The sequence below is a fragment of the Geotrypetes seraphini genome, chromosome 2, assembly GCF_902459505.1.
Source record: "Geotrypetes seraphini chromosome 2, aGeoSer1.1, whole genome shotgun sequence".
Taxonomy (NCBI): domain Eukaryota; kingdom Metazoa; phylum Chordata; class Amphibia; order Gymnophiona; family Dermophiidae; genus Geotrypetes; species Geotrypetes seraphini.
In genome coordinates, this window is record NC_047085.1 from 148,346,232 (window position 1) to 148,368,965 (window position 22,734).

The 22,734-nt window shown below is 41.2% G+C and overlaps 1 protein-coding gene across 7 annotated transcripts in view; it reads right to left on the bottom strand.

The window, feature by feature from the left end:
• The window catches only part of DLGAP1 (DLG associated protein 1), a 759,376-nt gene that overhangs the window by 499,850 nt on the left and 236,792 nt on the right, over positions 1–22,734 (bottom strand). For 6 of the 7 annotated variants that reach the window (XR_004538413.1, XR_004538412.1, XM_033934401.1 and 3 more), the window contains exon 3: positions 6,499–6,557. The exons of the other annotated variant lie outside the window; for it this stretch is intronic. The gene's annotated coding sequence lies outside the window, so the exon portion shown is untranslated. The remainder of the gene's footprint in view (positions 1–6,498; positions 6,558–22,734) is intronic. 7 annotated transcript variants of the gene reach the window in all.

The following is a 22,734-nucleotide window of genomic DNA, read 5'->3' on the forward strand; positions in this document are numbered from 1 at the left end:
AGAGTGAAAACTTAGCTGGTTAGCAGCAATTTTCAGTCCATTAACCAGCTAAGTAACCACATAAAGTTAGAACGGCAAAACAGCTGTCCGAACATTATGGGCAAAGTTATTCATAATGGCATAAAGCTGTTAAATTGCAAGATGATTGTAAAAAAAATTGCAAGCGGACCTTTGGAGGCTAGAAGACTGGGCATCCCAATGGCAGATGACGTTTAAAGTGAGCAAGTAGAAAGCGATGCATGTGGGAAAGAGGAACCCAAATTATAGCTACTTAATGCAGGGTTCCACATTAGGAGTCACCACACGGGAAAAGGATCTAAGCGCTAGATTCACTAAGGACACCGATCGTGTCACGACCACTTTGCGACCTGATTCACTAACCTTGGCACCGATCAACCTCCGATCCGATCTGCGCCTGCAAATGAGGGGAAACGGCATGCAAAGTAGGCTGGCAGCGATTCACTAAACAAAATCTGGAACACCGACTGGGCTGGCCGATCAACTAAGAAACGACTGCTGGGGACCAGTCGCTCACACTCTTTCCGGCTGCCCTCTCCAGCGCTCTGCCGCCCTGCTCAGTAAACTGTCTGCCCCAATTCTCCTGCTCTCTGCCCCGACTGCCTTTCCCCGCAGTGCGAGCCTGTGGTTTTAACCCGCGCGTTAAAACCATGGGCTCGCGAAGTAAAAGTAAATGTTAAAAGTAAAGTAAGATTTTTTTTATTTTTAAAGTTTGCAGTTCTGTACGCATGCGCAGACTATCTACAGGCAAAGAAGATGGTCTGCGAATATGTCGGGATCGCTATTCAGTGATCCGTGCGGTCAGTTGGGGGCATGATTCCAATCGCCCTCATCAGCTCCCCAGCCACGGATCGGATCGGATCGGTGGGCTTAGTGAATCTAGCCCTAAGCGTCATTGTTGATGATATGTTGAAACCCTCAGCTCAGTGTGCAGCAGCTGCTAAGCAAGCAAAGGAAAAAAACAAGGAAAAACTCCTAATTAACAAATTGGGAGGAAATAGCCCACGATTCCAACTAACTGTAAATGGAAATACCATAAAACAAATATCCGGCAAACCAAAGCCGCAGAGTGGAATAGATGAACTTAAAAATTTCCAGATTTATTAACAACGGAAAATAAAAACATTAGACACTGAGGCCCTCTGGGATGCTTTGGGGGATGAGTGTTCTGTTGAGTGGTGCGGATAGAGTTGTGTGTGTGTGGTGGTGCGAGTCATGTGTGGTTCTTTTGGGTCACTTGTATACTACAAAAATGGTGAAAGGTATAAGGTTTTTATTCTTCTTCTGTCCATTCCTGCCCTTACCTCAGCCGTCCCCAATTCCTTCTTTTCACTAGCTCCTTTTTGGTATTTTGCTGGGGATGCTCTGGGAGGCTTGCTATATGCTTTTTCTGTTTTTTCTACTTGTAATGGACCACTTTTGAGTCATTGTTGTTTGCCTTTGCCCCCCATTGGGTGGTGTATTTTTCACTGTCAATAAACATATGTTTAAAAAAAAAAAAAAGACAGAGGCCCTCCTTTATTAAAGTGCGCTAAGCGTTTTAACACGTGTTTATCGCACGCTAAATGAACACATGCGCTAAACGCTAACCCATCCATAGGATAACATGCACGTGTTAGCATTTAGCGCACACTAAAAAGCATAGCACACCTTAGTAAAAGAGGGGGTGAAAATCAGTGTAAAAAGCAAAAAAAAAAGAGAAATCAAACACAGCTAGCAATGCGGGCAAATAGTCCCAGGCTTATACCAGTCTCTGAAGCAGACAATGAATTCTCAAACACAGTATGGCAAATCAGCTGACAAAATGGTGTAGCAAATTGGTAACCCAAGTGGAGGAACAGCGAGTAGAAATGCCTTTATCATGGGTTCCGCATTCGAAAACACCAAGCTGCTCAGTTTTTGTGCTCGGTGTTGATGCTTAGAGACTTTCTAACCATTTGCGTTTAAGAATTTGTATTTTCTTTGGATCATCTTGGTGTTTTTGAATGCAGAGCTGTATTGAAACCCACCACAGAAACTCCCTAATTCTGTATCGTAACATCACTACAGAAACTCGTGTATGGAAAACCGTCACAGAAACACTCAAAACACTGTTTTGTAACACCATTATAGAAGCTCGTATATTGTAACACCATAAACCGCTCAAATTGACTCCCCAGACATTAGTAGTGATATAGAAGCTTTCGATAAACAATAAATATAGAATGTTAGGAATTATTAGCAAAAGAATGGAAAACAAATATGAGAATGGTATAATGCCTTTGAATCGTTCCATGGTGCAATCACACCTCAAATATTGTGTGCAATTCTGATCACTGCATCTCAAAAAATATATAGCAGAATTAAACAATGGTACAGAGAAGGGTGACAAACAAAATAAAGGGGATGGAACAACTTCTCTATGAGGAAAGGCTAAAGTGGCTAAGGCTCTTCAGCATGGAGAAGAGATAGCTCAGGGGAAATATGATCGAAGTCTATAAACTAATGAGTGGTGTGGAACAGGTAGACATAAATCGCTTCTTTATTCTTTCCAAAAATACAAAAAATAGGGGCCATGCAATGAAGCTATTAAATAGTAAATTTAAAACATACCTTAGAAAATATTTCTTCACTCAATGTGTAATTAAACTCTGGAATTAATTGCCAGAGAATGTAGTTAAAGCAGTTAGCCTAGCAGGGTTTAAAAAAAAAAAAAAAAAAAAAAAAAAGGTTTCGCTAATTTCCTTATTAAGAAGGGCTTGGGAAAATCCATGGCTTATTTCTACGATAAGCAGCATAAAATCTGTTTTATTTTGGGGATCTTGCCAGGCACTTGTGAACTGGAAACAGTAAACTGGGTTTGATGGACCCTGTCTGTCCACTATGGCAACTATTGTTCTCTTATGAGTTAACCAGGCACCATCTGAAGATTGGCCAGTGCCCGGTTAACTCCCAGATTGGCAGTCATAGCAGGATATTCAGTATCAGGAACCATGCATGCCTCAGCATTGAATATCCAGGGTTAGTTCAGCCCACAGCAGGAAGTGGCTTGCCAGCTGAATATTGGGTCCTGTGATTTTAGAAAAAATAGAAGGAATATTGAAATGTAGAAATGGTTTGTATTACCATTCATATCTATTTCACACAGATACATGTGGAATTTAAGCAGTCTAGGCAAAAACTGACCCTTCTTTATTCTCAGATTAGTCGAAAATTATCGTTCTCCAGTTGAATTAATTGCCTTCCAGATTGCTCTCTCTCTCTTATAGTACTTAATGTTGCTGTAATCTATTCAATTATTCAAATTAGAAAAGATATACTTCCTTGGACAATGGGCTGAGAGCCATTAGAGCTATGAATAGATCAGTAGAAACATAGAAAAATGATGGCAGATAAAGGCCAAATGGCTCATCCAGTCTGTCCAATAACCAATTCCTAATCCACAACATAACATTGCCTCCTATCCCATGACTCTTTAATTTTCTTAAGAGTTTCTCATGAGGGATCCAAGATGGCTGCGGACTGACCTGTTTGAGCAGCGCGCAACAGAAAGCTCCTCTTGTTGACTTCTACTTAGAAAATTGTCCTCTTGACTGGAGATGCCGAAACGGAGGGAAAAGAGTTCGGCTGGGGCCTCGCAGAGCTCTGGACTGGCCCGTTCTGGCAACAATGAGGAGCTGCTGCAGTGAATGCGGGCTGCCCTTCCAATGTCGGAGACTCTCCCGCTAGAGACGCCCCAGGTCAGTGGGACGGAGGTAGTCTCTTTGGGACTCGAAACTACTCTCAGTCCCGACACTAGGGCCCCACCCCCACCCCCTTAGGGCACCAGCTCCCCGCGAATGGACGAGCACCCGGATGTTGGAGCGGAATCTATTTGAAGGCCAGAGAGAACAGACAAGGGAGTGTGGAGCTGGACTCTCTATCATTGCCGGAGAGTTCAGAAGCGGAACCTGAGGTGGAGGGAACTTCTGGGGACGGATGAATCCAGAGTACCGAACAGCATGGGGAGTTGCCAGCTGGAGAAGAGGTTATGTCACAAATTTCCCTTTCTCAACTCCCAAGACTTCAAGAGGTAACTATCTGGGATCTTGTGGTAACTTTACCCACTCTTATAAACCCTCACTTTCAATGTTTAGAAGATAAAATGAAATTTCAGGCAACAGAAATTAAGAACCTTCAAACTGAATTGGTTGACTTTAAAACCTCATTGAGAAATATCAATCAAGAAATAACTTTGTCAAAAAAAAGTCCAAGAAACCTTGATCAAGGACAACATCAATTTGAGAAGAAAATGAGAATCTTTAGAGAACTCTTCCAGATCTAACAATATAAGGTTGATTAACTTTCTATGATTACTCCTAGGGAGATGTTAAAGAGGTACATGATAGAGGTTTTGAATATTAAGGCGGAGTTTTTACCTCCTCTAACACAGGTTTACTATTTGCCCAACAAAATACAGAATCAAAAGCAAGAAATTGCTGCTGATCTGAATGTAACCACATTGCTTGAAATATCTGATAGAGAGATGGTAACGTCAGCCACTTTATTATTGACGGTGGCTTTGGCCCCAGATAAGAATTTTCTTATGAAAAATTTCTTCAAAAATAAACAGAAGGAATTTTTAGGTTTTAAAATTCAGATGTACCCAGATTTAGCCAGAGATACCCAGAGACGCAGGAGAGAATTTCTATTACTACGACCTGGAGTGTTAGCTATGGGGGCGACATTTTATTTACGCCACCCTTGCAAATGTGTTATATATCATTCCTTTCAAAAATATGTTTTCTTTGAACCCTCCCAACTGACGACTTTCCTATCGCTATCGTGACTGGAAAAGGAAGAAAAAAGAAAAATCTAACTCTAAAGCCCTGAATAAAGTAGAAATAAGGCAGCCTTGAGTTCAGACAGTTTAGTTGTGTCTCTTCTTCATTTAAGTTTTATTATTGTCATTCCCGCTATGTTAAATCTTGGATCTCATACTTTAATTGAGGACTTGAGTTGAATTATTTTCTTTTTAATTTTATGTTGCTATGTAAAGATTTTTCTGCTTAAAATTCCTTTCTGTACAAGTTGATACTTGATAGTATAATTGAAAATAATAAAAATATTTTTTTAAAAAAGAGAGTTTCTCATGAGGAACTTTGTCAAAGCATTCCAAAAGTCTACAGATATTACGTCAACTGGCTTTCCTTTATCCACATGCTTATTCACACTTTCAAAGAAATGCAGCAAATGGTGAGCAAAGGCTTCTCTTGGTTGAACCCATGCTTAATCTGTCCCATTAAACCATGTTTGTCTACATGTTCCATAATTTTATTTTTTTAAATAAAAGTTTCAACAACAAAAGCTCTTAAGCCGGGACCTCCTTGCTGCTCTAAGAGGAATGACCATTGTATCTGTAGCTGTAACAGAGCCTGGTATACATCACTTTTACCTCTTAGGGGTTGGGAGGAGGGTCAGTGACCACTGGGGATTAAGGAGAGATCATGTCTTTCTCCCTGCAGTGGTCATCTTGTCAGTTAGGGCACCTTTTTGGCACTTGTTACTAATCAGGTCCAGCCTAAAATATTCTATTTATTTTTTACCCTGGAGGTTTTACGACGTTCATTATCGCAGAAAAACATCTAAATCTTAAGCGTGTCCTAGTTCTACCGAAAACACGCCTCTAGCATGCCCCCTTGAGATTTAGGGCTCCTTTTACTAAGGGCTCCTTTTACTAAGGTGCGTTTTTAGTGCACACAGGATATTACCGCACGCTACACGGCTAGAACTAACACCAGCTCAATGCTGGCGTTAGCGTCTAGCACGCGCGGCAATGTAGCGTGCGCTATTCTGCATGTTAATGCCCTATCGCAGCTTCATATAAGGAGCCCTTAGATTTACTGCATAGAAAGCCATCTTAAAACGGGTTTCAAAAACAGTGATTTGGAAGTTTTGTCGGAAAAAAACATCCATCTGCTGCTTTGTGCTTCTTTATGGACATTTTTCTATTTTGAAAATAAGCTCCTTGATGAGGCAGTGATCCCCTTGCCCCCAAATAATCAAGTGACAATGCTTCTGCAAATGCTTTAAAAGTCCTTTGAAAATAAACATCAAAGCCAAACTTGTTATTCATATTCTCGGCGTTCATCATTAAACACATCCTGTTTTCCTCTATCCTGACATCTAATAAGTATCCAGAAGAGACGATCTCTCTGCAAATCACAGTCTTGAGGCTTCTATTCCCCAATCTCTGCAACTAGTTAAGTGATTAACCATTTTGGAAGGAGAAGCGAGAGTTAGTTATTCTGAAATAAAAGCCCCGATAACAGCAATCTACTTTCACCGGCAACAAAGAAAAAAAAAAAAAAAAAGAGCTGCTTTAGCCCATCATCATCTATTACTGCAAACTGTTAGTCAGAAAGGAAGCCTGTCACTTTGCATAACATTCAAAGACTGCTGCGCTATAAATATCTTCTTTATTCAAGACTCAAGGCCCAATTCATGAAATTAAATACTTACATGGGTGTTATACAGCCTTGACGCAGATCTTTTATGCTGGGAGAGTCCACACTGAGCGCCTGATTAAAAAAAGAAACAAACGTGGGTTTGTGCAGAGGCAGAACAGCGCACGCATGCAGGGCTTCTGAAAAGTGAATTTCAGCACACTGGAATCGAACATGGTCAGGGGAAGACCACTGATTTGCTCGAGAGCTTGGTCATGTGTTCCTAGCTAACGTTTGCTGCACTCTACTATGCATCCATCACTTACAATTATATAAAATGCCATTTTTTCCTCAACAGAAACCATCAGGGCTCCGCTATTGTCGAAACCTTGAAATGCAGACGTGAATTTTGTAAAAAAGAATGAAAAAAAAATCCAGTGAAAAGTCACAGTTCTTTTCAACAAATAGGGAAATGTCTATTAAAAGGTGTTAAGGGCTTAATGTGCACCAATAAGGTTGCCACATGAACGTGTTAAGGTGTTCTATGGTAATATACCTGTTAGAGTGCACATTAGGGAATTTTCCTGGGAGAAAGAGTGATGTGGGCATGACATGGGCAAACATATCCCCCCCCTTTTTTTTTTACAAAGCGACGGTAGCGGCTGCCGCACGGCAAATGCTCCTATGCCCATTAAATCCCTATGGGCGTCGGAGCGATTACTGCAGCGGCCGCTACCATGGCTTTGTAAAAAGAGCTCATATATCCTGTTAGCATGTCCGCTTTTAACACACACTAATGGGGAAACAGCTTAGCTAGCACTGGAGCCCATATTCACAAAACTCAACATGCATTTAACGATCATCACTAAATCAGTTTTATCAGGCTTAGTGACAAAGCATTGCATCTATCGATTCACAAAATGGCAAATTGCGGTCTTTTCCATTGTTCGCAGCAGCCTCCAATAATTGTACATAAATACATTATAACACACTCATCAATATTAAAATGAACACTCCAATCAATGCCCACTTAATGCACAAAAATAAGAACCAGTTTTTAATGCTCCAAAATCTCCGACAGGTCTGGAGGTGCCAATAGCGTTAAAGTCCATTTTTTAATTTTTTTTTTAAATGGGCAAAGATGTGTGTTACACATGCACAATATCTGTCCCCATTTTAAAAAAGTTGTACCAGCCCCCCTCCCAATGACAGCTTCAGAATTTAAAATTTTTTAAAAAATCAGCAGATAGAAATCACACGCCCTCCTGCCTCAGCCACCTAGACCCCCCTACATTCCAGACCCCCATCATCTTTAAATTAAAGAGCGGCAGGAGGGTTGGCCCTTTTCATTTCTTTTGCGCTAAAGGAATCTTGAGCTCAGAAGATACACTACGAAAAACCAACATCAAACTGGAACACTGAGTTGACTCTGCTACCTCATCAAACAAAAATTCATCCAAATAGTGCACCATAGCATTCCACTAACTTGCTCCACTATTCAATACACAAACATGGCAAAAGCTTTGAAGTAAGCACATGATATCGCACAGCCCAATGGCATATACTTATTAAAGTAATACCACCTATCGAACTGAAAACTATGTAGAAAGACATAGGATGCACCAGCAATAATCGAAAAGTCGCCTCAATGTTGGCCTTACCGATCAGTGTCCAGTACCCAAGCATCACAACAATATCACTGCTTCATCAAAAGATGCATATTGTACAGAACAGTATTTGGGGTCAATAAAAAAATTCAACACTGCAGTCTTCTGGAAATGATAAATTATGAATAAGGTGATAAATTTCAGGCTTCTTTTTCAAAATGAAATAACAAAATTGGCTAGTGGAGGATCAAGAAAAGGCCCTGCAATGTATCCCAATTGGAGCTCCTTCCTCAATTTTTTTTCTCACAACCTTAGGGTGAACTACAACTGAGGAAGAAATATTTGATGTATGCACTAAAGGAGGACCATCATAGGGTATAGGAAATCCAGCAGAAAACCTTACTCCCAACAAATAATCATTGCCTGCATTTGGATAATGGGGAAGAAACATCTCTAAAGATGTCAATGTAATGTAATGTAATTTATTTCTTATATACCGCTACATCCGTTAGGTTCTAAGCGGTTACAGAAAATATACATTAAAATTATAAGTAAGGAAGGTACTTAGAAAATTCGCTCACAATCTAACTAAAGTACCTAAAGAGAATAGAGAGGTGAGAAGTACAGATAGAGGCAAGAATAAGAAATAAACATTCTAACAAGATTGTATTGAATTGAGTATTTTAGAAGGCAAAAAGAGAGGATAGAGAGGTATAGATGCGGAAGGAGGAACTGTAAAACAAGGAATTTTGTAGAAATTTAAATAGTAGAAGTAGAACAAGACAGAAAATTAATGGCAAAACAATGAGTAAGATTAAAAATAATTAATAAACTGGAAAAAAGAAAAAATATAAAAAAATAAACATCAGTCTACAGTTTCAGTTTCAATGATGAAGTGGATCAAGTAAGTTTTGGAGGAAAGATGACGTTCCCATGAAAAGGACTTCTTTATGTAAGAGGTTTGGTTGACAGACCAGGTTGCTAAGACTCCTCATCTGTGATGGTCCTCCTCATATAGTCAATGGGTTGAAGGAACCTAGCCTGCCATATAACCTCCTCACCAGTACTGCCCCTATCCAATCACACAACCCCTTGGACAACAAAAGTGTGGATAGGCTCCCTGATACTGACTACAGAAATGATGGAACCAACAGGAGGGACAACTTCACTACGCTGTATTAAACTAAAAACATACATTTGTTATGAAAACTCCTCTGGCACTTGCTCCCTTCTCCAAAGGCCCTACTGGTCCCGAGCCAACTGCAACTGGAAATTGACCAACTCCAAATCTGTTGGACCCATTTGATGGCCCACCAACTGCTGTGACAACTGCAACAGGCATCCCTGACTGAAAGGGACTGATCCATAAAGGTGATCAACTCAGCCAGCCACAGATCCACATCATATACATTCCAAACATCAGCTTTATCCCGAGTCAAACTCTTCTGAAAATGCTAATCGTAATTACCGTATAAACTTGAATATAAATCAAGATTCTTGGGCCTAAAAAGTGGCCCAAAAATGGGGGTCTCGGTTTATATTTGGGTCAGCGCTGACCCACCCCTTTTCCTTCCCCAGCCAAGAGGCAGGCAGAGCTCTGAAGTCTCAATGCGTGGTTGAGACAATGGTGCAGGGAGGAGGTATTTAGATTTGTTAAGAACCAGGCAACCTTCTGGGAAAGGGGGAGCTTGTTCCGAAAGGACAGATTCCACCTTAACTGGGATGGAACCAGGCTGCTGCTAACATTTAAAAAGGAGATAGAGCAGCTTTTAAACTGAGATGTGGGGGAAAGCCGACAGTTGCTCAGGAGCAGATGGTTTGGTGTGAAGTATCCTTGGAGGATACTATTGAAACAGGATATTTAGGGAGTCCCGGTAGAGAGGTTCCAATAATGGTGAAAGAAAGCCAGGAGGGTTTAAGAGGAAGGCAGAGTAAAAGACTCAAATTTTCCCTGTCTTAGTTCTAAATCCATAACAGAACATTATCTTCTATCCCATGTCTTTCTAATTTCCTCAGAAGTCTTTCATGAGGTACTTTGTCTGCAGGTGCCACCAAGGGAGGAGCTCAGCACTCGCACAGCTATCTCTGCTGCCTCCAAGTTCCGGAATCTCTTTTGAAAATACAAATACAAAATATCAACCAATTCACCTTTATCCACATATTTATTCACCCCTTCAAAGAAATGCAGTAGATTGGTGAGGCAAGATTTCCCTTTAAATTCATGTTGGCTTTCTCTCATTAATCTATGCTTATTATTAACATTAAAAGCAAATAAATGTAATTGATGTTCCTTAATATGGGCAAATTTAGATGTCGTTGTCTGCAGTCCCAAAAACTTCAGAAAAGATTTTACTTCAATAATATTAGAGTTTGTATCTTCTTGTAAATGTAAATTTAAGTTTTCCACTAAAATTACATTATTTCTTTTTACTCTTGTTAAATGGATTATTTTATACTGTAATCATATGGACATAATTCATTTATTACAGGATCATCAGGCAATCTTAGCAATGTCTGGTAATAAATATTATCCGGAACTAATTCTTACTTATTTAATCATGTAACAGATGTGCTTTCCCAACTACTGTTCTGGCATTAATGTAACTTATTGGAACAGGGACAAAAGAGTTTGCTGTGGTGCCGTGGTTAAACCAAGTAACTGTCATTTCAAAATTTTATTATTATTTATGATGACTCCTACCTAGTGAGCCGGTTGTATGAACCTGTGTGCGGTTATTATATTTTTATGATTTCTCAAGGCCAAATGAGATATTAATGGACACAGTTGATATTTGGTTTACTTGATGTAAGCAGAAACTTATACTTCTCATTAATAACAACATCAAAAATATGCTTGCTATCCATCATTTAAACATATTCATTTTTATATCCTCTATTTGATGAAGAAAAGTAAAAAAAAAAAAAAAGTGATGCCCGGGAATGCTGCAGTGCTTTGCGTCCACGTACATGTATAAATGACTAGGATCCCTGCATTTACATGAAGTTCCTTATAGAATTGCCACTTCATTGGGAGAGGTTATGGATGTGGGCTGCCATTACGACATTATCGTACCGTCTGGCGGGCCCTCACGCATGCGCGGACATCAGCGTGATGATGTCACACATGCATGTGACATCATCACATCGACGTCCGTGCACTTCCGAATGGCTCAAGTTGCAGCAACCACGTTTAGGTTGCCGTGGCTTGGCAAATTTTGTGAGACCCTGCCCTAAGTAGTTATAAAGGCATGCCAAAGCTGATGATGCTATGATAAGCCTGGTAACCCAATGCTTATTCAGTTACTCTTGATACTTTCTCTTTTTTTTTTTTTTTTTTTTTTAATCTTTATTCATTTCAAATCTTAAATCAAGTACAGTATTGACATTTATCAATTAAGCATTCAAATACACCTGAAATCCTATAATTGATCATCATAATATAAAATATTACCCCCTCCCTTATTTATTTATGAAAATGATTTGTTTCAATTATAATCAAAAATACCCCCCCACCCCCCTTTAATGTCTTAAAATTTTATACAGGGAAGAATATTTTTAATCTTTACAATAATCTATTAATGGCCTCCTGTCACAACCTTAGCACTAAGGTTCGGCTTGTGCCAGGGAAGGCTCCCCCTAGCCCTGGCGTGGCTTTGACCCGGGCTAACCAATGTGATGGGTTAGCCAGAAAGAAAAAAGAATGTTCTAAACTCATTTAAAACTCAGGTTACAAAACCCTGGGGAGGTGAGGAATATGGGGAGAATCCACACAAGATCCTGGGTGGGATTGTAGGGCCATTTGTGGCAAGCTGTTTAAAGCTTTTGAAATAGTGGATTCAGCTACTCCCCTCCCCCACCAACTACTCAAAAGTTGGTTGGGGCCAGGCCTGCTTCAATCCAGGCCTGAATGCAGCTCTTTTTCTCTTCAAAGAAAGGGCTATTGCCTTATTCCTGCCAGCTTGCTAAAGGCAGATTTATTAAGGCTGGACTATTACAGACTAAGGAACTACTCACCTGTTATACCTGTAAGGAAGGTGTGGGTTGTTTGTTTTTGCAGCCCAGTTATTCTTTCATGTTTTGCTTTTGTTCATGGAAAGAATGAACTAAACCCTGTTCAGGGTTAGTGAACTCAATAAATTGGGACTTTATTTTATTTTGAACTTTATTGTTCCTGACCAGTTTGTGCTTCTTTATTGAATACTAGCTGATGCCCCGGCGTTGCACGGGTATTTAATTATAGCAATAACACTGTAAATGGATTCAAATAAAGATACTTTATAGTGGTGAATGAAATTATTTTTTTACAGCTTTATAAAAAGTACAATATTCAAATTATAATGTGAAATATTTGACAAAATGAATGCAATACAACTAACGCAAAACTTGATTATAAACAACATTTTTAGTTTCACCTCCAGGAGCAAGAACATATAAATTCTTGGGTGAACCCACCCTTGAGCAAGCAACATAGAGTTGTCCATGGGAAAAACAGGGGGATCTTAAATCCACTCCACAGTATGTAATAGTCTGTCCCTGTGATTTGTTGATTGTGATAGAGAATGCAAGTCTCACTGGAATTTGCAATCTCTTAAACTGAAAAGGAAGATCTGTTGGAATAAGTGGCATCCAAAAGTTTCAGTATTGATTTAAACAACTCAATATGTGGAAACTCAGGTTGAAAAGAAACTCCATGCAGTTTTTTCCCGGTTCAGAATGGAACCTGTGTTCCTAGTTCAGCATATGTGAGTATTCATGTAATGTAATAACATTATGAACTGGGGTGCATCAAGGAAACAGTTACAAACACATTTAGAACATACAAACTCTATATGTATGGTGTCCGTGGTAGAATAGAAACGATGTCCCTAGTGGTTATAGTGTCATAGAAAGTGTTTTATAGTTGGAATTACTGTGAGAATGGCAGCTTTTTACATTTTTTCCATTGACATGAATGGGTGAAATCTGATTTTCTGTTTGTAGCTCCGCCCACGTGTGCAGGTGGGCCGCGAGACCCCCAGAACATATCACCCCAGGTAGTGAGGGATCTGCATACCAAGTTTCGTTCAAATCGGTCAAGCCGTTTTTGAATTACTGTGAGAATGGCAGCTTTTTACATTTTTTCCATTGACATGAATGGATGAAATCTGATTTTCTGTTTGTAACTCCGCCCACGTGTGCAGGTGGGCTGCGAGACCCCCAGAACATATCACCCCAGGTAGTGAGGGATCTGCATACCAAGTTTCGTTCAAATCGGTCAAGCCGTTTTTGAATTACTGTGAGAATGGCAGCTGTTTACATTTTTTCCATTGACATGAATGGGTGAAATCAGATTTTCTGTTTGTAGCTCCGCCCATGTGTGCAGGTGGGCCACGAGACCCCCAGAACATATCACCCCAGGTAGTGAGGGATCTGCATACCAAGTTTCATTCAAATCGGTCAAGCCGTTTTTGAATTACTGTGAGAAAGGCAGCTTTTTACATTTTTTCCATTGACATGAATGGGTGAAATCTGATGTTCTGTTTGTAGCTCCGCCCACGTGTGCAGGTGGGCCGCGAGACCCCCAGAACATATCACCCCAGGTAGTGTGTTATAGTTGGAATTACTGTGAGAATGGCAGCTTTTTACATTTTTTCCATTGACATGAATGGGTGAAATCTGATGTTCTGTTTGTAGCTCCGCCCACGTGTGCAGGTGGGCCGCGAGACCCCCCAGAACATATCACCCCAGGTAGTGAGGGATCTGCATACCAAGTTTCGTTCAAATCGGTCAAGCCGTTTTTGCGTGATCGCGGCTTTTTACATTTTTTCCATTGACATGAATGGGTGAAATCTGATTTTCTGTTTGTAGCTCTGCCCACGTGTGCAGGTGGGCCGCGAGACCCCCAGAACATATCACCCCAGGTAGTGAGGGATCTGCATACCAAGTTTCGTTCAAATCGGTCAAGCCGTTTTTGCGTGATCGCGGCACATACACACATACACACATACATACCTCCGATTTTATATATATAGAAGAAACCAGCAGGACTTCCAGCATCTTCTGGAAACACGTGGAGCGCAGGCTATTCTGGGGGCTGACCGGAGCCATCGTACAAGCCGGCACTGGCGGTGCCACACTCCACACATCTTGAAATTTGTCATACACTTCTCCCTCGTTATTCGCGGGGGATACGGGCAGAGCCGGACCGCGAATGGCGAAAAACCGCGATTATCCGGCTCTGACTCACCCCCCACCTCCCTGCCGTCTTCCCGTCCTTACCTGGTGGTCTAGAGGGCTTTCGGGGCAGGAGCGATTTTCCTACGCTCCTGCCCCGTGCAGATCGCCATGAGGAAATGGCTGCTGTGAGTTCCCATAGTCTCTCGAGACTACGACGGGAACTCCCTACAGCCATTTCCTCATGGCGATCTGCACGGGGCAGGAGTGTAGGAAGATCGCTCCTGCCCTGAAAGCCCTCTAGACCACCAGGTAAGGCCGGGAAGGCGGCAGGGAGGTAAAAAATATGTTTTTTTAAATTTTCCCCCTCCCCAGAAAAAAATCACGATTATGTGAAATCGCAAGTGCAGAAACCGCGAATGGGGAGGGAGAAGTGTAATTTCCTTTTTGGACAGCTAGTGTCCTTTCCATTTTATATATATGGCATGATACTTTCTCTTGATGTGGAATCGGGAAATTGCATGAGAAACACTGGCACTGACTCTTAAAAATGAATGTGATGCCATATGCACTGTTCCTTCCTAGTTCTGGCCTACAGAAATGCTCTTATTTTTGTACATAACACATCCAGTTCAACATGGATACAAAATCTGTCAATGCTATAAATATCTCTCTTCTACTGAAACACATTCAAAATTAAAGGATGTGCTCTACGTTTTACTGGCTAAAGATTAAATCCAGAAAAACGAAAATAAAGCAATACCTTTTTATTGGACTATGAGATTTGAGAGGACAAAACCTCCTTCAGGTCAAGGTAATAGTAAAATTAGAGGACTTGGGTTAGTTTTCAAAATCCATCAGCAAATCTAAAAAGTCATGAAATAGGAGCCCATGTCCTATCATAGACTGTAAACTGGCAAAGAGACAGAAAACAAACTAAATGGTCAGTGATCCACATGGAAACGGGTCAGCATGTTAAAAAAATGATCTAGATATGGGAGTAAACTAGTAAGGTGATCATAAGAAGTTTAGAATAGCCATGCTGGGTCAGACCCAGTGGTCCATCTAGTCTAGTATCCTGTTTCCACAGTGGGCAATCCAGGTCACAAGTTCCTGGCAGAAACCTTAATAGTAGCAACATTCCATGCTATTGATCCAGGTCAAGCAGTGGCTTCCCCCAAGTCTATTTCAATAGTAGACTATGGACTTTTCTTCTATGAAGTTGTCCAAACCTTTTTTTTTTTTTTTTAACCAAGCTATGTTATCTGCTGTTATCACATCCTCTGGCAATGAGTTCCAGAGCTTAACTATTCATTAAGTTTTTATATATTTATACTAGTGTTTAAGCCTGTTACATTAATGGGTGCTAGAGTAGATGTTTGTCTGTTTTTGTTTTTTTCTTTGTCTCTCTCTCTCTTATTGGACGCTGTCTATCTGTCATTCTTTCTGTCTGTGTCTCTCTCTGGCACCCTATCTGTCTGTCTTTCTTTCTATCTCTGTCTCCCTGGCCCCCTGCCTGCCTCTCTGTGGCCCCCTTCCTATGTCCATAGTGTCCCATCCTATGTCCTTAGTGCTCTCAGTGCCTCCTTCCTATGTCCTTAGTGCCCCCAGTTCCGCCTTCCTATGTCCATAGTATCCCATTCTATGTCCTTAGTGCCCTCAGTGCCTCCTTCCTATGTCCTTAGTGCCCTCAGTGCCTCCTATATCCTTAGTGCCCTCAGTGCCTCCTTCCTATGTCCTTAGTGCCCCTTCCTATGTCCTTAGTGCCCTAAGTGCCTCCTGTGGTCCCAGTGCCTCCTGTGGTCCCAGTGCCTCTATCCTGTGTCCATAGTGGTCCCAGTGCCTCTGTCCTGTGTCCATAGTGCCCCCAGTGCCTCTGTCCTGTGTCCATAGTGCCCCCAGTGCCTCTGTCCTGTGTCCCCTCACTGCCTTCCAAACTTTGTCTCACCCCCACCCTCCAAAGCCAGCCTGCCTCCCTCCCATCCCCCTTTGCAGTATAACCCTTGAGAAGCATATTTCCATCTTCCCCCCAGCCCCATCATTACCTCCGCTATGCAGCCGACCCCACTGACCTTCCCATTGCAAGTCAACCGACGGGCCTTCCGGCTCCGGCAGCGTCCGCAATGCTCTGGACGCGCTGCTTCATGGCCTTCTGCTGCCCTGATTTCCTCTGCCGTGTCTCTGGTGATGTCATCAGGGACGCTGCAGAGGAAATCGGGGTGGTGGAGGGCCGTGAGGCAGCGCATCCAGAGTGCTGCAGATGCTGCCGGAGGCGGAAGGTTTGTGGTTGTCTTGTGGTAGGACAGTCGGGTTGGAGGGTCAACGGGGGTTCGGGTGCGGCGGTGGGCAGGGCAATGACGACAAACTACATTATGGGAAAACAGCACCCTAGGCGCACATGCGCACTCCTACCTGCCACAGACATATGGATCACAGAAAACACAGGTAGGAGTGCGCATGCGCGCTTGGTGTTTTATTATAGTATGTATATATATATATATATATATATATATATATATATATATATCCTCTTATCTGTTTTAAAGGTATTTCACTTTTACCCAGTTATCAAAGCTGCTAATAACACAATTTACATTTTATTCAATATCTGATATGCCGCCAAATGGATTTACCAACATAGCAATTTAAAATATCCATCACAGATGAATTAACTAAAGAAAAAAAAGAAATATTAATCAAATTCATTAAAGCATCAGAAGACTTGGAGGATTTTCAAAAGGATTTTGTAAGATTAAGAGATTGGAAATTCTACAAGGCAAATAAAATTTGGGGGAAGGGACTACCATTAAGGTCATCTATTTTACCACTACCTTGTGCTATTTTTGCACAGGTACCATTTTATGTAATGAGATCTGGTTACTAATAACTGGGGTTAACAGAAAAATAGCATGTTGACAGCTTTCCCCCTTAAAATACACAAGTGCAAAGCTATGAACCTAAGAAAATAATCCTGGCTAAAGGTACAAAATGCAGGATTCTGAGATAGAAGTCATCACCCAGGAAACAAATCTTGGAATCACTGTGGAGAATGTGTTGAATTTTTCAGTGAAATCTGCTATAGTTATTAAAAAAAAAAAAAAAGTAGAATGTTAAAGATTATTCAAAAAGAAATGAAAAACAAAACTGACATTACCATTGTGCCTCTTTAGGGGGCCCTGTTGCAATTGCACCTTGAAACTTGTATGCAGTTCTGGTCACACGATCACGCCTATCTTTTCAGGCAGCTTCTTGTGATAAAGAGTTTGTAAATCTGTTAGTTAGCTCTGTCTTTTACCAGCAACTCAGGAAATTATTGAAAACCTACTCATTTAAGAAATTTTTGTAATTTCTAGGTCACTTTTCTTTATTGTCACTCTCTCAATTTTCTTTTGTAAACCACATAGAACTCTTAAGGTACTGCGGTATATAAATAAATTTTTATGTTATGTTATGTAGTGGAAGTAGAAGAGACACAGAAAAGGGCAACAAAATGATAAAGGGGATAGAACATCTTCCTTGTGAAGGAAAATGCTAAACAGGTTAGGGATCTTTAGCTTTGGAGAAAAGACGATTGAGTGAGGATATGATACAAATTCATAAAATCACACATATGGTGGAATGGTTAAATAGGGAATGGCTGTTTATCCTATCGTGCCCAACGACAAGAGAATATACAATGAGTCTAAGGACCAGCGCATCAAAAGCAAATTGTAACCATCTCATAATTAATCTATAGAAAATATTGCTAGAGAATGTGGCTAAAATGAAAAACACAGCAGGATTCAAAAGAGGGTTAGACAAGTTTCTGGAGGAACAGTTATAAAAAAGTTAGCCAGATAGACTTGAGAGAACCATTCCTAATCCCTGGAAGTAAGCAATGAGAAATAGATCTGCTCTTTGTGATATGCTGGGTACTTGTGAACTGGATTGGCAGATCCAGCTGGCTAGATTTTGATTGAAGATCTTGAATTAAGGAATTCTGTCCAAATTTAGTGGGCTAATCAAGCTATTGTAAGTCAGCTCCCATTTGCCTGAATAAAATGGAAAATGCAGATACTGACACTTTTTGGCTTCTTTCTCTACTTCTCTCCCCTGATTTCTCTACCTCTCCCTGTTCTTGACCACATAGCTATGTCCAACTTTTTTTCCGTTTCGAAAATCGTTGAATTATACTTCCTGCCGATCTGATTGTCCAAGCCACTAAATCGTTTATCTTTATACCACATTTTCTCCAACTTTCCGTCCAAGTCCAAAATGCCTAGAACAAGCCCTGTTGGACGTGGGAGGGGTCTGCAAAGTGATAGACTGCACACCCAGACATGCCACCTAAATAGTGGGGTACCTTACAGGGCACTTCTGTGAACTTCACAAAAAGGGTGCCATGTCTTCTCCTCCCTACAGCTCCTTTATAGGTTATGGTGAGCCCCCCAAACCACCTCCAGAATCCCCTAGACCCACTTATCTACCACCCCAAAGCCCCTTGTAATCACTGCATTGATACTTAAACGTATGCACTGCCCTATACACCCCCAAAACCCTTTTGTACTGGCATATAAATGGCTCCTGCAACCATAAGGGCTATTGGGGTGGTAGATAAGTGGGTCTAGGGGATTCTGGAGGTGGTTTGTGGGGCTCACCCCACAAGGGAGCTGTAGTGAGTAAAAACCATGGCACCCTTTTTGTGAAGTTCACAGCAGTGCCCTGTAAGGTACCCCACTATTTAGGTGGCATGTCTGGGTGTGCAGTCCATCACTTTGCAGACCCCTCTCACGTCCAACAGGGCTTGTTCTAGGCGTTTTGGACTTGGACGGAAATATGGTATAAAGATGGACGATTTAGTGGCTTGGACGATCAGATCAGCAGGACATATAATTAGAAGATTTTTGAAAGTAAAAAAAAGTTGGACGTATCTTTCGAAAATGTGTCTTAGACTCTCTTTAACTTTGGACGACTTGCGAGATGGACGTAAACGGACTTAGACATCCCTTTCGATTATGCCCCTCTAAATGTATAGCCCTTGATGGAGACTGCCCAAACTTTTTCGGTTGGGCAGAGAATTTTTCATTGGCCCCTTGTATTTAGGGAGTCCCCCTACACTGATACCTCTCGTAAATCATTAAATATTATTCTTCTCTAACATTGTATGTTGGTCAATTCAGGTTGATTCCAAATGACTAGCAGTTTATATCCTACTAGTATTTTAGCCCGTTCCATTAACGGGTGCTAGAATATATGTTTGTGTGTCTTTATTTCTGTCTCTCTCTCCCTCCCGCTGTCTGCCTCTCTCCCTGGCCCCCTTTGTCTGTCTGTCTTTCTGTGTCTCTCCCTGCCCCTGTGTCTTTCTTCTTTTCTTTCTATCTATCTGTCTCTCTCCCTGCCCCTGTGTCTTTCTTCTTTTCTTTCTATCTATCTGTCTCTCTCCCTGCTCCTATGCAGCAGCATTTCTCTCCCACCACTTCCCTGTACAGCAGCCACAGCAGGATTCCCTCCCCCTCCATTTCCCTCCCCCCACACCACTTCCCTGTGCAGCAGCAGCGTTACCCCTTTCCCTTCCTGCAGTCTGGCCAGCTCTCTTAGTCCCTTACCACCCCACCTTCCCTTCCCGCAGTCCCGACAATCCTTCCGATTCCAGCAGCGTCTGCAGCACTCTACACACTGCTGCTTCATGGCCTTCAGTAGAAGGCCGTGAAACAGTGTAGAGTGCTGCAGACACTGCTGGAATCAGAAGGTTTCAGGACCCGCAGCCCTTGCCGGACCCGAAACGAGCTCTGGGGGTTTTTTTGTTTGTTTTTTTTACACGGCCCAGCCGGAGCAGGAGGAGAAGCCTGGGACGTCGCCCTGGCCAGTTCACATCCTTCAGACTGCAAGAGCTGCCGCGTCTGACAGGCTCCGCACCACCGCGCGCATGTGCACTCCTACCTGTGGGTCCCTACAACTCACGGAAAACGGGAGCAGGTGGGAGTGCGCATGCGCGCTTAGGGCTTTATTATATTAGATATATTGTTTGGGATTGTGTTTTCATCTAGATTTTTTTGAAGGGGAAATTTTTTTGTTTGTTTATTTGGGTTTTGTTATGCAATTCATACAATAACAAAACATTTTTAACTGTCTTCTTTTTCTAACCATAGATATTTTGGAAGAATTAAGAATACTATCTGTTTTCAACTGCTCTGAACCTTGTAATTGAGTATCAGATGGAGCTAAACTGTACTCTGCAATAGAACAATGTTATTTCTTCTGCTATAGCACTAAGGTGGCTATGTTAGAAGCATCACCATTCTAAAATAGAGGCATTTACACATATAGATTTAATAAATATGGATATCACTCTTATTTTGAAGCATATATGATATTTCAAAATACTGGAATGGATATCTATGTGGCAAGTTAGATTCAAAGCATTGATAAAGAAAGCTATGAAAGAATACGAAGATAAACTTGCCAAAGAGGCAAAAACTTATAACAATTTTTTAAGGTACATTTGAAGCAAAAAACCTGTGAGGGAATCAGTGGGAACATTGGATGATCAAGGAGCAAAATGGGCGCTCAGGGAGAATATGACCATAGCGGAGAGACTGAACAAATTATTTGTTTCGGTCTTTACGGAAGAAGATGTAAGAGATCTGAGGGTAGGGTTAAATGGTCATTTTTCTCAATGGAGGAGAGTAAACAGTGGAGTGACATAGGGATCTGTACTGGGACCGGTGCTATTTAACGTATTTATAAATGACCTGGAAATTGGAACGACGAGTGAGTTGATTAAATTTGCAGATGACACTAAACTGTTCAAAATTGTTAAAACGCATGCAGATTGTGAAAAATAGCAGGCAGACCTTAGGAAATTGGAAGACTGGGCATCTAAGTGGTAGATGACATTTAATGTGGATGATTGCAAAGTGATACACTTTGGGAATAATAACCCAAATCACAGTTACCAGATGCTAGGGTCCACTTTGGAGGTTAGTGTCCAAGAAAAGATGCTGGGAATTATTTAAAAAAGGGATGGTTAAGACGACTAAGAGTGTTATAATGCCTTTGTATCGCTCCATGGTGTGAGCTTATCTGGAGTATTGCGTTCAATTCTGGTCTCCTTATCTCAAGAAAGATATAGTGGTAGTAGAAAAGGTTCAAAGAAGAGTGACCAAGATAATAAAAGGGATGGAACTCCTCTTGTATGGGGAAAGACTAAAAAGGTTAGGGCTCTTCAGCTTGGAAAAGAGACAGCTTAGAAAAGAGATGGCTGAGGGGAGATATGATTGAAGTCTATAAAATCCTGAGTGGAGTAAAACGGGTACATGTGGATCGATTTTTCACTCCCTCAAAAATTACAGACTAGGGGACACTCAAAGTTACAGGGAAGTACTTTTAAAATCAATAAGAGGGAACTTTTTTTTCATTTAGAGAATAGTTAAGCTCTGGAACACGTTGCCAGAGGTTGTGGTAAGAGTGGATAGTGTAGCTGGTTTTAAGAAAGGTTTGGACAATTTCCTGGAGGAAAAGTCCATAGTCAGTTATTGAGAAAGACAATGGGGAAGCCACTGCTTGCCCTGGGTCTGTAGCATGGAATGTTGCTTCTCTTTGGATTTTTGCCAGGTACTAGTGACCTGGATTGGCCACTGCGAGAATGGGCTACTGGGCTTGATGGATCATTGGTCTGACCCAGTAAAGTTATTCTTATTTTCTTATGTTCTTCATTCTTATTTTGCAAAGGCAGGATTTGGATGTCCAACACTGCCATATGTCCAAGTAGCAAGGGGGTGTGCTGTGTATATATTTTAGGCAGGACTAGGTAGGGCCCAAAATCAGAACATTCAACAGTGATTACCAAAGGGGAAGAAGCATCAATGTTTATAAAGAAGGATGTCCTTATTTAGATTTGTTTCAGGAACGTCTAAAGGTACCAAAAGTTGATCTACTTGAAGGATTGAAGCATGATATTTCCTTAATAATAATAATAATTTTATTTTTATATACCGCCACACCAAAAATGGTTCTAGGTGGTTTACAACAAATAAGCACAAGTCATACAGTGGAGAGTACAATTTAAAAGGAAAAAACAATTCAAAAGAAAATACAAGAATTGGTCCTATAGTAGAAAATATGATTTAAAAGAAAAATGCAATTTAAAAAAATGGTTCTTGTCGGATTACAACAAATAAGAAACGACCGTATAGTAAAAGTACAATTTAAAAGAAGATACATTGCATGACAGAAGTATAAAATTATTAAACGAAACAACTAGTAGTTGCTATCCATTCCCTTTCCCCTGAAGTGAAACTGAAAGGGATACCATGACAGCTTCAGGTTTCATAGGCATTATTAACAAAGTAGGAAGCAAGTCTGAGGACTAGCCTAGATGTGGGTATAGTGGACAGTAAATGAAGGGACACAGATTCAAATCCCGCTTTAGCTTTTAATACTTACAAGGGGCCACTGAAAAGTTAAGAACATAAGAAGTGCCGCTGCTGGGTCAGACCAGTGGTCCATCAAGCCTAGCAGTCCGCTCACACGGTGGCCCTCTGGTCAAAGACCAGCCCCCCAACTGAGACCAG